Source organism: Zingiber officinale, chromosome 5B (genome assembly GCF_018446385.1).
Source record: "Zingiber officinale cultivar Zhangliang chromosome 5B, Zo_v1.1, whole genome shotgun sequence".
Taxonomy (NCBI): Eukaryota; Viridiplantae; Streptophyta; class Magnoliopsida; order Zingiberales; family Zingiberaceae; genus Zingiber; species Zingiber officinale.
This window is the reverse complement of record NC_055995.1, coordinates 55,584,199-55,600,280: the sequence shown is the minus strand read 5'-3', so window position 1 is coordinate 55,600,280 and position 16,082 is coordinate 55,584,199.

Below are 16,082 nucleotides of genomic sequence, written 5' to 3'. Positions count from 1 at the left end.
CCGTACTATCAGACGGAGGATGTCAAAGGTGCAGGACCGCCAGAAGAGTTATGCTGATCGGAGACGTAGACCACTAGAGTTTTCTGTTGGCGACCATGTATTTCTGCGAGTTTCACCCACGAAAGGGGTGAAGAGATTTGGCCTCAGAGGTAAGCTAGCTCCGTGGTACATTGGCCCTTTCGAGATCTTGGAGAGGATCGGAGCCGTAGCTTACCGACTGGCACTACCACCGTCCCTGTCAGGCGTTCACGATGTATTCCACGTATCGATGCTGAGGAGATACGTGCCCAACCCGACGCATGTGCTGGCAGATATCCCAGTTCCAGTTCAGCCTGACATTACTTATGAGGAGGTTCCGGTACGGATTCTCGACCGGAAAGAGCGTCAGTTGCGGAACAAGACTATCCGGCTGGTTAAAGTCGAGTGGCAGCATCATTCGGACGAGGAGGCTACTTGGGAGCTCGAGGATATGATCCGAGCTCGATATCCCCATCTTTTCACTTGAGGTATGTGATTCAGTTTACCGTTCAGCATTTATACTTTCTGTCTATTGTTAGTACTTGCTGATGGTAGATAACGAAATTTGGGAACCAAATTTTTATTAGTGGGGGAGAATGTAAAATACCGGAAATAGGCGAATATTAATAAGGGAATTTTTCGCAATTTTTGAAAAATTTTCGAGAATTTTTCGGAGCTCGTACGGACGAGTTAGCGGGGATAAATACGGGGCCGGAAAAAAAAGCCTGTTTAGGCGACCCGTTTAAGCGAGGAAATGTTTATTTTATATTCCTTTTTCTTTTTTTCCTTTATTTCCTCTCATCCTCGCCGATTCTCTCATCCTTGCCGAAAACTCCCTCTTCTCTTCTTCTCTCACGCCGAATGCCCTAACTGCCACAGCAGTTTCTTCCTTGTCTTCACCACAAAAGCCGATGCCGACCATAGAAGCCGACGCCGATCCCAATCACCGGTGCCCTAGCCTCTGCCCCGACTCCAGCGACGCCAACTTCTTCCTCTGTGCCGAGCCCTAGCACTGTGCCCCTTTTTCTTCTTAGCCTCTCCTCCTTCGCACACCGTTGAGCGTCGCCCGACATCTACTGGCGCCGCCCTTTCCCCTCTTCGGACCTGCACGCCGACGCTGAACCACCGGTCACAGGACCACCAGAGGCGATCGCTCTTCCTCTGGCTGGCACTTGAGCCATCACCGATGCCCTAGCACCCTGGTTACCGCCGTCCCTCAGTCCGAGCAGAGCCGACCCTTTCCTTCTGCCATAGCCGAGCCTCACCCCTTGCATGAGTTGTTGCCTCGGGATCTACCGAGCATTTGGTTTAGGGTAAGTTGTTGGTTTAAAGACTGTGAATTTAATGTTAAGGTTTGATTCACAGAGGTGAATGTATTGACTATGAATTTTGGGTGTTTGATGTATAGGTTAGTGGTTAAATCTAGTACCAGCCACAGTTTTGGCAACGGGTGCATCCTCGACAAATTAATGACAAAGTATACGGATTTGGCTGAGTTTTGGAATTTGGTAAATTGCAGGCTTGTGATACGTTTTGTGGTGAATTAGGATTTATATGGTTAAATGTTGTTCACCTTGATCGTTAGGGTTAATCTAAACGAAGGAAATATTTAGGGTTTTTGCTCTGAATTGTTGTTAAGGATTTTATTTAGCTATTCGTTTGGAGTGTAGCTAAATAAAAAGATTTATTTGTTTGACACAAGACTTTGATTCGAGACGAGTATTTCGATTTGTCGGACTGGACCATTTCGATTGGAGGCGGGAACTTTTGACTTATTGTCTTTGATATGCTTAGTAATGAAATTAACATGTTGCATTAATTGTGTTTCTTATTTGTTTCGGTTAATCACTGCCAATACATGTTACCTGTTTGATTGGTTGTTTGTTTGCATCTCGTATTGATCTCGTACCTGATTTTTCATGCTCATGGGTAGTGATATAACCATGTTTCACATGTTCAGGACCTAGGTTTGATACCTTATTGATCAGTATATCTTGATATGATTTATTCATGATGGTGCCCATTGTTATATGTCCAGAGGTTGGTTTAGTATATTACCATGCTTAGTGACATGCACCATTTGAATGATCGCATGCTGTGCGATAGATTGCTCCATTATTGTTGAGCACATTGCCAGTTTCACCGTTGGTGCTCCGCTGTGACGCTCATGGGTAGCGTGACAAGCGTGGTAGCACGCCGGGGTCCCTCCCTGCTCCATTGGTCCGCTCATGGGTAGTGTGACGCAGCGTGTAGCACGTTAGAGATCCCTTCCCGTCATAGCGTACTGGGAGATGAGAGCATTACACTCCCCCATTTATGATTTGGGGTAGGAGTACGTGTGTACTCCGACAACATCCCGTCCACTCGGTCACTCATCAGGGGTAGTGATGCAGAGTGCACGGTTGTCACAGCTCTACCCACTCGGTCCCACTTTTGTTATGAGTTGGCTGACTGGCGTCAGGGGTGACCATGACATTGGCATCATATGCATGATGCATTTATTGTTTGTGATTGTGTTTGCTGCATTTATATGCTGCATATTGTTTGGATACCTATGTTTGACATGCATACAGGTCTTCTATGCCTTTCGGACTGTTTGTCCTTATACCGGGTCCTGGTTAGTACAGATTCTCTCCTGTCTACTTCGATTTGCATTTATCTTTATTTTTATCAGGAGACTGTACGCATGATTAGTGCTAGGTGTTATTTCTTTACTTTGCATATCAATTATACCTGCTGAGTGTTGGACTTACCCCGCCTCCATTGTTGTTATTTTCAGGTTGATGCTGTCGGGAGGGAGTTCCAGTCGCTAGTCCCCACTGCACGTAGTGCTAGACCTCTGCTGATCATGAGATGTTATTTTAGTTTTCTTTATCAGACTATGTCTTAGTCTTGTATTGGTTTTATTTATGGATCTTGTATGGATTCTTATCGTTTGATGGATTTTTGGTATGGTTTGGATATGTTTTACTTCACGCCTGCCTGGACGGCAGAAGAGGTAAGTTTATCGGATTTGTGTTTTACGAGTGTAGTTGAGTAGGGTGGTTTTTGAGTCAGAGTATTATTGCTTTGTTTGATTATATATAACTGCGTGGATGTCTGTGTGTTTGTGTTATATTTACATGTTATTATTCCAGCCGCATGTGGCTGAGGTATATGTGGATATGTAGAAAGTTTCAGATTGTCCGCCGTACAGGGGAGATGCTGCCGAAATTTCTTCGGACAGAGACTCCTCCGGGGCGTGACAATTTAGGGAACACTACTCTTAATCATTCCTAATCGAGTATTAACATTTAGGGACAATGTTAATGCAATAAGACTAGCATGTAGGTCAACTCGATGACTTGATCTCACAAGTCATGGATATAGAGATATCAAGTTGACACATGGGTATGCATTAGAGAATGTATACTGAATGACCCGCCATGAGAAAGTATCATGGATCATTATATGAGTGTCATATACTTTCTCATGTGGCTATTAGTATGACTACTAGTCCTTAGATCTGAAGTCACCATAGTTCCCTACATAAGGAGTTATGTACTTTGGTTTCGTCAAACGTCACCCGTAACTGGGTGAACTATAAAGGCGATTACTAGGTATGTAACGAATTATGTAGAGGGATGTGAGTGATGTAGATGTGATCTATCCCTCCTATATGACGGGAGCGACATCGATATTCTTGATAGAGTGAGACCACGAAGTGCATGGTCATGCCCAAATGAGTCAATATGAGATATTGAGCTCATTTGATTTAGTGAGTCTACTTGGAGTTCTGGATTTAGATTGATCAGAGGATGACACGGTCTATGCCTCATATTGATCAATCTAGATGTCTAGGATAGAAGGACACTTATAATATATTGTGAGGAGTCACAATTAGCAGTCACAAGGTGATGTTGGATCTCAACATTCTTGTAACATTGGGTAGTAATGATGTATTGCTAGATACCGCTCATTACTTATGCTCCTAAATGGGTTTAGGGGCATTGCCAACGTTACAAGAACCTATAAGGTTACACACTAAGGACAATTAGATGGAGATTAGGTTCATATGATGAACCAAGAGGATTAGATTCATTTGATGAATCAAATTGGATTAAGAGTAATCCAAATTGGGCTAATTGAGTTGGACTCAAGTTGATTCATGTATTCAATGAGTCTAATTTAGATTATGACTCATTAAATCAACTTAATTTAATGAATTAGATTCATTATATTAAGTTGGCTTGAATCAAATGGTTAGATTAGATCAACCATGGAAGAGATTTGGTCAAGTTTGACTTGACTTGAGAGGAAGAGGAAGAGTCAAGTTTGACTTGACTAATTGCCACATCATAAGTGAGATGGCAAGATGTGGACCAATGATGATGCTCCACATCATCATGGTGTGCCACCTCATGGAGGTTACAAGCCTCCTTTCCCATTAATGTGGCCGGCCACATTAAATGAGTGGGAGTTACTCAAGTGGCCGGCCACACAAGAGGATGAATGGGAATGAATTTTCATTCAAGACTCATTCACTCCATCTTCTTCCTCTAGCTCTCCTTCTCCCTCTCCTCCTCAACTTGGCCAAACCACACAAGGTGCTAGCACACCCTTTGTGTGGTTTTTCTCCACCTACGTGTCCGTGTGGATACTTCTAGAGGGGTATCTATTTTGATACTCTCGAGATCCGACACCGTTTGGACGAGCGGGAACGCGAAGGGCTTCGCTTCAAAGGTATAACCTTTTCTTTTGTAGATCTTAGTGTAGATCTAGGTAGAAACTCGTATTCATGTGTTTTTCATACTCTTTCTTTGCACGGATCCGTTGGCTAGGGGCTTTCGGGGTTTTCGCGACGCAAAAAAATGGTTTTCGCGGCCCGAAAAACCCAACAACCTCTTCCTATTACAAGATGAGATCTAGGTTTAGGAGGAAGGGACTCAAATCTTTTTCTTTTGAAATCACTTGGAGAGCTCTCTTTTTGCTTAGCACAATAAGTATATTAGATGTATTTTTCTACAGTTGTTTTCCCTTTTTATATGTCTTTGAAAGTAGTCGTTTCTCACATAACCATCGCCTTCGATCGATTGAGCACATCTCCAATCGATTCAAATATAGTCGTTAAGCATCGTCACGATCGATTGGACCAGCACTGGATTGATTCAGCCACATAATTCATAGGTACAGAAGTGGGTTCAATCGATCGGCCGATCGATTGGTTACCTCCAATCGATCGGCTGATCGATTAGAAATCGCACTACTCCTTCGTGCAAAAACCTTGTGGATCAATCGACCGATCGATTGGGTATCTCCAATCGATCGGCTGATCGATCCAGGTTCGCATTGTGTTTTTGCGCAGAAAGCATCTGAATCGATTGACCGATCGATTGGATTACTCCAATCGATCGGCTGATCGATTCAAGTTCATTCTGTGCTCTCGCGCAGAGACCATCAATCGATCGGCCGATCGATTGGTTTCTTCCAATCGATCGGCTGATCGATTCAACAGTATTCTGTTCAATTATGCGCCTCAATCGATTTACCAATCGATTGCTTGCTGGTTTCCCAACCAATACCTCGTTCCAGATAAACGCATCCCTGGAGTTTCTTGCCAAGACTCCGGTCCTCGACTTCCTTGGACTTCTCTTGCCTTACACCCGGTCTTCTGACTTGCAAGGACTTTCTCCTGCCAAGACTCCGGTACTCGACCTTCTTGGACTTCTTCCTGCAAAACTTGCAACACACGTTAGATCCAAATGTATTAACCTAAACTTAAATAGTTGTCAACACATTGAAAACACCCAGGGCATGATTGCACCAACAATCTCCCCCTTTTTTGATGTTTGACAATCTATTTGAGTTTAGGCTAATTTTCAACACATCATAATAATAAGACGATAAGCAGTAAATAGCAACAAGCATGAGCTAACAGTAAATACAATATTGTTATTAACTAGGCATAAAAGTCATTTTACTTGATCATAAGCAATAATAGCAAATCATATATGACTAAGCATGAATTTCCTTCTTAATTAAACATAAACTTCAATTTACATCTCCCCCTTTGTCAAAGATCAAAAATAAAACTCCCCCTCAATTTGTGCACTAAGCAAGCACTATAAACTCGAGGGGTATTGTAACGCCCGCCCTCCCTGCTACTCAAAGGGACGGGGCTACTTACTTACTTAACTATTCCAGGATACATGCATATTTAAAATTTCTTTCTTATAACATAAAGCAGCGGAAATGTCATAAAGTTATACTGGAATGTAACATAAATACAAATGGTTCATGTCAAACATAACAAAATATTATAGCAGGTCTTATTTGTCTCAGCCGAGCCACTGCCACACACACCTCCTTGCCTCTCCTGCAGCTCCCTTAGGTTATCCATCCCTTGCCTTTATCTGTGGTACAAGGAAGTAAGCTATGAGCACACGAGCTCAGTAAGATTCTTTCCTACTCACAAAAACCATATCTCAAGCATAATCATATAAGCATATCATCATTGAAAACATAATCATCTATCAATATATAATGTGAGCATAATTTCTGATCATAACATATCCTTATAAACCATGTTTCTAACATATCATAAATAAAGGAATCATATGAGGAGAGTCATGAGAAGCATAGCATATCATCAGATTACATGAAGCATAGAAGAAACATATCATATATGAATGGGTGCATTATGCAAAATATCCTTTTAAAACATATGCCATGTCGAGTGCAAGATGTCTTTAAATATATCTTTTAATACTTAAACATAATATCATCATCATGAGGGCCCGGCTTGTACCACATACATACATAAATGCGTGCAATCCCTAGGACAGGGTAGCTAGCCCCGATCCTACTAGGGATCTAGACCCGTTCTTAGTCCGTCGGCCTAGGGGCGCTTATGGAGCCCACCCTTGGTACAAGCCATACAAAGTAAAGTACATGTCATGCATATCATATCATCATAACTGTCATATCATATCATCATAGATGTCATGCTCTTGTCTTAACATGAAGAGTGCTCTTAATCCCAACTTAAGGGAAGCAACTCTTTGTCATTTTCTTATCATATCATAAGGCATACATTCTTGGCACATGGCCATCATATAAAACCATTATCATGCTTGGTTCATAAGCTTACATAATGAGCATGCAACATATTTGAAATCATACATGCTTGAGTACATAGTCATCATAAGAATCATATCATGCATAATTCATAACATACATAATCAAACATGTTACTGGTCTTGTCATAAAGCATGCATACTTAACATAAAACATATCATAAGGGTCATCATCATGCATAATTCATGAGCATCCTTAATTAAGTACATAAATTATCGTAGGCAACCATAATCATACATGGAAAACATTTACTAGTATCTCCTAGTTCATATTCTAGTATGTGAGACACCTAGCAAAGTCATGATTGGGTCTCTAACCCTAGTTTTATATGGTGGCTGAGAGTCTCCATGCTAAGTTTTAGGTTACAACTACATATAAGCATGTGAACCTTAAATCAAATTCATGTCATAAGCTAATAAGAATGTCATGAGCATGGGTAGTAGGTTCTAAGCTTCTTAGCCCTTTCAACTTAGTTGTGGTCGAACCTCTAAGAGTATGGAATTAAGTTCTACATGAGCATAAAACAACAAACTACTTTCATGTCATATCATAAGGAAAATTCATGGCTTGCTAAGTTTAAGTTTAAACTTTCTTGAATCCTAGGTTATAGTTATGGCCGAGAGTTCATAACAAAAGATAACTTCTAAGCAACATACAACATGAATACTTAGCAAATTTCATAACATATCATAAGAAGTCTATGAACATACTACATTAGGTTTTGAGTCTCATGAACCCTAAAACCTCATTATAGCCGAAACATCATATAACAAGAAGTAAACTTCTAAGCAACATATGAACATAAGTACTTAGCCAATTTGATAACATATCATAAAGAAGTCCTATGAGCATGCTAGATTAGGTTTTGAGCTTTATGAAACCCTAAAACCTTATCATGGCCGAAACTTCATAAGTCAAGAATATACACTTCTAAGCAACATGTAACATGAACACCTAGCTAATTCCATCATATATCATAAAGAAGTCTGAGCATACTAAATTGGGTTTGGAGCTTCATGAACCCTAAGAATTCATCATGGCCGAAACTTCATCAAGTAGGAAATGAACTTCTAAGCAACATATAAGCATGAGTTTCTAGCACATTTTATAACATATCATAAAAAGTCTATGAGCATACTAACTTAGGTTTTTGAGCTTCTTGAACCCTAAAAATTTATCATGGCCGAAACATCATACAACAAGAAGTAGACTTCTAAGCAACCTTTGAACATGAATACCTAGCCAATTTGATAACATATCACAAGGAAGCCTATGAACATGCTAAATTAGGTTTGGAGCTTTATGAAACCCTAAAACTCTATCATGGCCGAAACTTCATCAGCTAAGGAGTAAACTTATAAGCAACATGTAAACATAAATCTCTAACTAATTTCATAACATATCATATGGAGATCTATGAGCATACTAGCTTAGGTTTTGAGCTTCATGAACCCTAAAATTTCCATTATGGCCGAAACTTTCTCAAGCAAGAGTTAAACTTTTAAACAACATATAAACATGAATCTCTAGCTAATTTCATGACACATCATAAATAAATCCATGAGCATGTTAAATTAAGTTTTAAGCTTCATGAACCCTACAAATTCATCATGGCCGAAACTTCCTCAAGCAAGAAAATAACTTCTAGACAACCTATAAACATGAATCTCTAGTTAATTTCATAACACATCATAAATAAGTCCATGAGCATATTAAATTAAGTTTTAAGCTTCATGAACCCTACAATTTCATCATGGTCAAACCTTATAAAGAAAAGAGAAGGTCAATAAACATATTCATAAGAAGATCAAGCTTAAAATATCATACACATAATTTTTTTCTAACTAAATTCATATCATAACCTACTAGGATTCATGAGCATGGTTTCTTCTCTTTTTATTTTAAATTTCAAGAGTTTAAATCTTTCGAAATATCGTAAGCGACTTGTACCACAGGTGAGGGAATACTTACATCCTTGTTTGATTTACTTAAGGGAAATATCTTGCTTGTGGAGCCTTCCTAGAGAGGGGTCTTCCTTTGTTTTTGGATTTCGGCAAGGAGAGGTGAGGAGAGGTCTTGGTCACAGTGAGGAGAAGGAGGGAGGAGGAAGAGGAGAAAATGAGTTTTCCTCTTTAATTTTCCCTTTTATTCATCATGAGAGAAGGAAGGGAAAATGTACTTTTCCTTCTCCTTTCTTTTATTTCTCCTTAATGAAAAGAGGAAGCAAGAATCCTCTTTTCTTTTGAGAGGGAGAAGGCAACTCTAACTTCTCTTTCTCAATGAAAAACTCTTCTCTTACTCTTAACTATATTGTTACTTCTCTCTTTAATAATAACTTCTCTTGGTCTATTGGTTTACACCTACATATATCTAATAAGAGATCCAAGGTTCAAGCCTTGGTCATCTATTTTGTTTTATCATTTTTGCAAATGTACACATAAGGCCTATTTATTTTTATTATGATAAAAATATATCTAAAATCCTGCTAAGTATTCCATGGGTGTTACAGGTATGCCCCCTACATCACACATATATCAACATAATATAAAAATCAGAAATTTAGAAATGAAAGATAATATAGAAAAGTAGTATATCAGACACCCAAAAGAAAGTGAAGTTCATAGGAGGGACTCCACAACAAACATCCACATAACATACAAGAGCACGGGTCATAGAGATACATAAAACTCAATGATACCATCTCTCAGAGGAGTAGGAACAGGATCAGAAGGAGCAGATGTAGTAGCAGGAGCAGAAGCATCAGCAGATGCAACAACAGCAGCAGGAGCATCCGCAGGAACATCCGCAACAGGAGGAATAGACGAAGACGGGTGACTCGTCACCCAATAGCTCACCAAACCCACCAGAGTATCCAGAGTCACCTGCATCGTGTCAACCTTGGTGGTCAAGGTAGCCATCTCGATATGCAACTCCTCGAGATGGGTATCCACAGACTCCTCAAATGTCAAAGAAGCAGGCTCCGCAATATCCTCCTCAACATCAGGCGCCACAGGAACTAGTGCTTGCGTGGCCTCCCTTTGGCGAGCCCTAGGGCCCTCACCAAGAGCACGCCCATCGCGCCATTGGACTCCCCCTAGACCAGCCGCTAAGCCCATCTTCATGAAAGAACGAGAAGAAATCCAAGAGTAGGCAACGGTCATGGTTTCCAACCGTCCCCAAGAGACATCTATCTTCATGAACTCCGGCGAGTCAGTGATGAGATGACCGAAAGGCATGTGAACCGTCTGCTGCACTGGCTGAGTAAAATGAATGATGCAATGAAATATGTTCAAAATAATGTTGATGTCAAGGGAATGTCGAATGGCATATAGGGCAAACATGTGAGGGGGTCGAAGAGCGGCTAAGGCATGTGAGACAATGGGAAAGAGATAGTTAATGATCACCTTAAACAGGGCGGTGTTCTCAGCCGATAACTTAAGAGAAGAGAAAGTAGTGATCTATGCATTCGGCCCATCCGGACGAGGACGACCAAAAAGGGACTGATGCATAGATGCAATGCTGTGATGCTCAAATGGTGGAGGCAACTCATCAGGAAGTGAGGGATAAAAAACAAAATCATTTTCGGATGGTAGACACTCTAGAAATAACTGAAGGATCTCATAGGAAAAGTCCAAACTCTGCTTCGCAACGCGAGTGCGATAGTTGACACCATCAGAAGTATGCAAATTGTTATAGAATTCAGAGACAAGGCTTACATTGATACTCCTCTCACAAGATAACATCAACTCAAGTTTATAGTGCCTGAACCGGGAATAGACATCAAAGTAAGAGTCCCTATAGAATTGAAGATCAACAGACCTAGGGGTTATTAGTTTGAAGGTAAGCTTGCTAAAGGCCTGCTGCATAGCAGCATTAGGGAATCTCTGATCAGTGGGAGGATGAGGGCGAGAAGGTGGCCGAGATGGACCCTCACCCGACTCGTGGACCTTCTGTTTCTTCCTAAGTGTAACCAATGGAAAGGAACAAGCAATGGCAAGACAATTGGCAGTGCAACAGAAAAATACAGAGAAGAAGATGCAAGAAAAATGCAATACCGAAGCAGAGAATGTAATGCAAGAGAGAAATGCAATGCGGCACACACAAAACACACAAGACACATGGAGATTAGCAATCCAAGTATAGGAGCAAGAGTCAAAGAGAAAAATGAGAAAAGAGGGAAGAAATTACCTAGGGTTTGGATTCCTCATTGTGCGACGCGGAAATGAGGAAGAAGAGTCAGCCCCGTGCATCGAGAGAGGAAGAAGGGAAGCGGGAGAGAGGTGGAAGAGCGTTCTTCGCCGGAGAGAACCGTCGGAGAGGACGGCAAATGCAGGCGGGAGAGTCGCCGAGAGAATCGCCCAGATTAGGGCACGGAACGAGTTGAAGGAGAGAAAGGAATGAAGTGAGAGTGGACTTAGTACAACAGTGATTTAAGTTGGATTTCGAGTTCCCCAATCGATCGACCGATCGATTGAGAGGAAGTGAATCAATCGGTCGATTGATTCACAAAGCCTCTGTGCAAAATCAGAAATGCATCGCAATCGATCCATCGATCAATTAACTGCTCTGAATTGATCCATCGATCGATTGAAACATACTGAATCGATCCACTGATCGATTCAGATGGCCTCTGTGCATTTCGAAAAGGTACTTCAATCAATCCATTGATCGATCGAAGTACTCCGAATCGATCCATTGATCGATTCAGACGCCTTCTGTGGTGAAGTACGAACTCCCCAATCGATCGACCGATCGATTGGGGATTCTGATATTACTGCATTTCTGAAAATTTTCAGATCCAAGTTTTGAAAATGCATAACTAAATGTATACTACCCCAAAAATTATGAAATTTCATTTAGACACTATATATGGCTCATATGCTCAAGGAAACATAAGGGAAAAAAATGACTCTTATTTTTGAAGATTGACACAAAATTTGACAATCGTCGAAAACTTCAATATTTTTGTAGGTTTGTATCTAACTATTCAATGGTAACTACCATCCAAACACAAACTTCAACCAAGGTTTCAAAAATAAGTTTTATACATATTGTAAAGTTAAAATTTCCAATCATAATCGTAGGGCTAAGTGTACATGATTTTTACACTTGTTTTCCCTATGATTGGACCAAGGTAATGTAGGATTAATGTTACTAGATGTCATATTGGCTCAAAGTAATGTATCATGACTAACATGTTGAACCAAAAATATCATCCTAACCACCTCACATAATGTCTAATTGAAGAAATACACAAGCAAGGCTTCTTAGGTCTATTGTGAGATGCAATGAGGTAAATTCTTAATGTGATATGGGATCATGTAATGCTATACTCACTATTCTACAAAACACATACCATGTTCTCCCCTAAGGGAAGTAAATTCCGCTTCGAGTAGTGGTTTGGTAAATATGTCGGCAAGATTTGATTTATAATCAACATAATTGAGTACAATGTCTCCTCTTGCCACATGATCTCTAATGAAATGATGTTTCACTTCAATGTGCTTTGTCCTAGAGTGGTGCACCGGATTTTTGGTTAAGTTGATGGTGCTAACATTATCACACAACACCTTAACTTTGGAATAGTGAAGCTCATAATCTTCTAAAGTATGCATCATCCAAAGTAATTGAGCTACACAACTACCCATGGCCACATACTCGGCCTCGGTTGTGGACAAGGTCACACAAGGTTGTTTTCTACTACTCCAACTTACAAGGGAAGATCCAAGAAATTGACACCACCGCTAGTACTCTTTCTATCTAATTTGCAACCCGCATAATCGGAATCAGTGTACCCAATCAACTCAAAATTTCGAGTCCTAGGATACCAAAGACCTACATTAAGGGTACTCTTGATATATCTCAAAATTCTCTTTACCGCTACTAAATGCGACTCTTTGGCACATGATTGGTATCTTACACAAATTCCTACCGCGAATAATATGTCCAGTCTACTAGCGGTTAGGTATAGCAAACTACCAATCATGCTCCTATATTGCTTTGAATCAACTAGGTTACCCTCTTGATCACTATCTATCTTGGTATTGGTCCCCATAGGAGTAGATGCTCCTTTAGCATTTTCCAACCCAAATTTTTTGATAAGTTCTTTAGCGAATTTGGTTTGGTAGACATGGGTTCCTTCACTAGTTTGTTTAACTTGTAATCCTAAAAAGAAACTCAATTCTCCAACTAGACTCATTTCAAACTCACTTTCCATGTGTTTGATAAAATCATGAAGAAGTTCATTATTTGTTGAGTCAAAAATGATATCATCTGATAGATCGTTTGGAGCGATAGAGGGGGGGTGAATATCGCACTTTTTTAAAAACTATTCTTTTCTTTCAAATCAAAGTCATGCACAGCGGAAAGTAAATAGAGACAGTTTGTTTACTTCGTTCGGAGCCTAGCTCGACTCCTACTCGAAGGCTCGCGGTCCTTGACCACACCGGTGAGCAAACCACTATAACTCTTCTTTTCGAAATACTTCGGAAAGAAGCAGTTCGTACAATGGAGCAAGATAGTAATACCCTACTATCTTGCTTAGATGAATTACAAATGCAAGCTTAAAATAAATTTTACCGACAACTTAAAATGAAGATATAGCTTAGGTCGACACTTCCGGATGGTGTAGCTTGCTGCACGGATGAGGACGAGTTGTTTGCAGAGCAGGAATTTTTTATCAGAAAGTTGTTACACTATCCTCTGTCTTCGAGCCTGATTTTATAGATATACTGGATGTTTGGTCGACCGATCCTACTGTTCAGTCGACCAAACCCGCTCCCTTCCTTCCTGGCTAAAGTTCGAAGTTGGCTCGATCTTTTGCATTTACTGGTCTTTAATGGTTCGGTCGACCGAACCCTTTTTTCAGTCGACCGAACAAGCTTTTTCCTTGTTCGGCAGAATCTGCCGTGATCTTGATTTAATGCAGCTTTAATGTTGATTGGATCGGTCGACCGATCCCTGGGTTCGGTCGACCGATCAGCCCATCTTTCCTTTGCTGATGAACTGGCTAGGCTGAGTCATCATGGTTCGGTTGACCGATCTTACGGTTCGGTCGACCGATCAGGCTTTGATCCGATTCTGGCTCAGTTCTGATCTGGACTGACTTATGTGCTGATCTTACTTGGTTCGATCAACCGATCCTCTGGTTTGGTCGATCGATCCTCTCCAACTTAACCTGCAAGACAGTGTTAGACCAAAATAACCTGCAACACAGATGTTAGACCTGCAACACAGATGTTAGACCTGCAACACAGATATTAGCACAATAGTATAATAATGAGAAATAAAAGAACAGTAGGACTGTTCTTGATCTCAACTTGGAAACATTCCCGGCTTCTTTAGTTGGATCAGCGACCTAAGGGGTTTCCCTTCGGGAACCCGACCTCACTGTCGCTCCTCCAGTTTGTTTACCTCAACCTACCTGCCAAACTTTGATCCTCCAGATCTAGTTTGGACTTTTCACTCAGCCTTAATCGGCTCCCCAGGACTTTTCCTTCGATTTTCGGTCCTCCAGACCTCTCGATCACTCTGCCAAGCTTCGGGTCCCCTCGACCCACTTGGACTTACACCTGGGTTCCACGATCTACTAAGATTTCTCCGCCTAGCCTCCAGCTAGGACTTTCCCGGTTGAGTAAACATCCTGCACACTCAGTCAACTTGTTAGATCATAACAAGACTTAATTTGAACCTTTGACAACATCAAAACTCAAGTTTGATTCTGGTGCAGCTTGCACCAACAATCTCCCCCTTTTTGATGTTTGGCAACCAAGGTTCAAAGTTAAGTTAAAATATGCAACAAGTAAATAAATAAGAAATTTTTCTCCCCCTGAGTTGAATAACTCCCCCTAAATTCACTATCTCTCCCCCTTTGACACACATCAAAAATAGGGGCAGAACAAAAAAACTAGTAAATTTCAAACATAATACTAAGTTTGATTAATATTTTGAAAAATGTTACTAAAAAATTTACTAAGTCAAGAAATATTTTGAAAATATCTAAAAATTATATGTTGAAAAGAATAAAATTTGAAAGATATTTTGAAAATTAAAACATTTGAAATTTTATAGTTTGAAAAGAATAAATTTTTAACAACATTTTGAAAAATTATATTTTGAATATTGAAAAACATTTTGAAAAAAAATATTTTGAAAAGGAATGAATTTCGAAAAACATTTAAAAAAAACTTTTGAATATTGAAAACATTTTTAAAAGGATATTTTTAAAAAAAAATTGAAAAATACTATTTTGAAAAGAATGAATTTTTTTTTGTTTTTTTTTAAATGAATATTTAAAAAATATTTTGAAAAGAATGAATTTTTTAAAAAAAAAATTTGAAAAGAATGAATTCTAAAATATTTTGAAAAGAATGAATTCTAAAATAATTTGATCACTAAGTAAAAATAATATAAGCTTAAAAAATCTTGTTTTGAAGCTCCCCCTAAAATTGACAAATTTCTATAAGTCCAAGCATGGGTATAGAAAAACTAAGGAAAAATTATCCTTATGATGAAATGTCCAACCTCTGTTCAAGGCTAACTACCACAAGATAGTAGCAAATGACTTAGGTTGGTCAATTTGAGTATTTAGTACTAACTGGGTTTTTACCTGTTAGTTAACCCAAATTGATTCATGTATGTTGTTTTAAAGCCCAGATTTATAGCAATGCACTAACATAAGCATCTGAAATCTAGGGCTAAGACCTAAGCATCTCACCCATTCTAAGTTATCAAACAAGGGATCCTACTGTGCTTTTGAGATGCTGGCTCCTAGTACTATAGGATCATGCAATTCTACGGTAGATCCTAAGCTACTCCAGAAAAAATAATTTGAAAGAAAGTTTGAAAACAAAAAATTTGAAAGAGAATTTTTACAAAAATAATTTTGAAAGATAAACTAAGTAATAATTTCCAAAACAAACAAACCTATTCTATAAAATTTAGAAAAA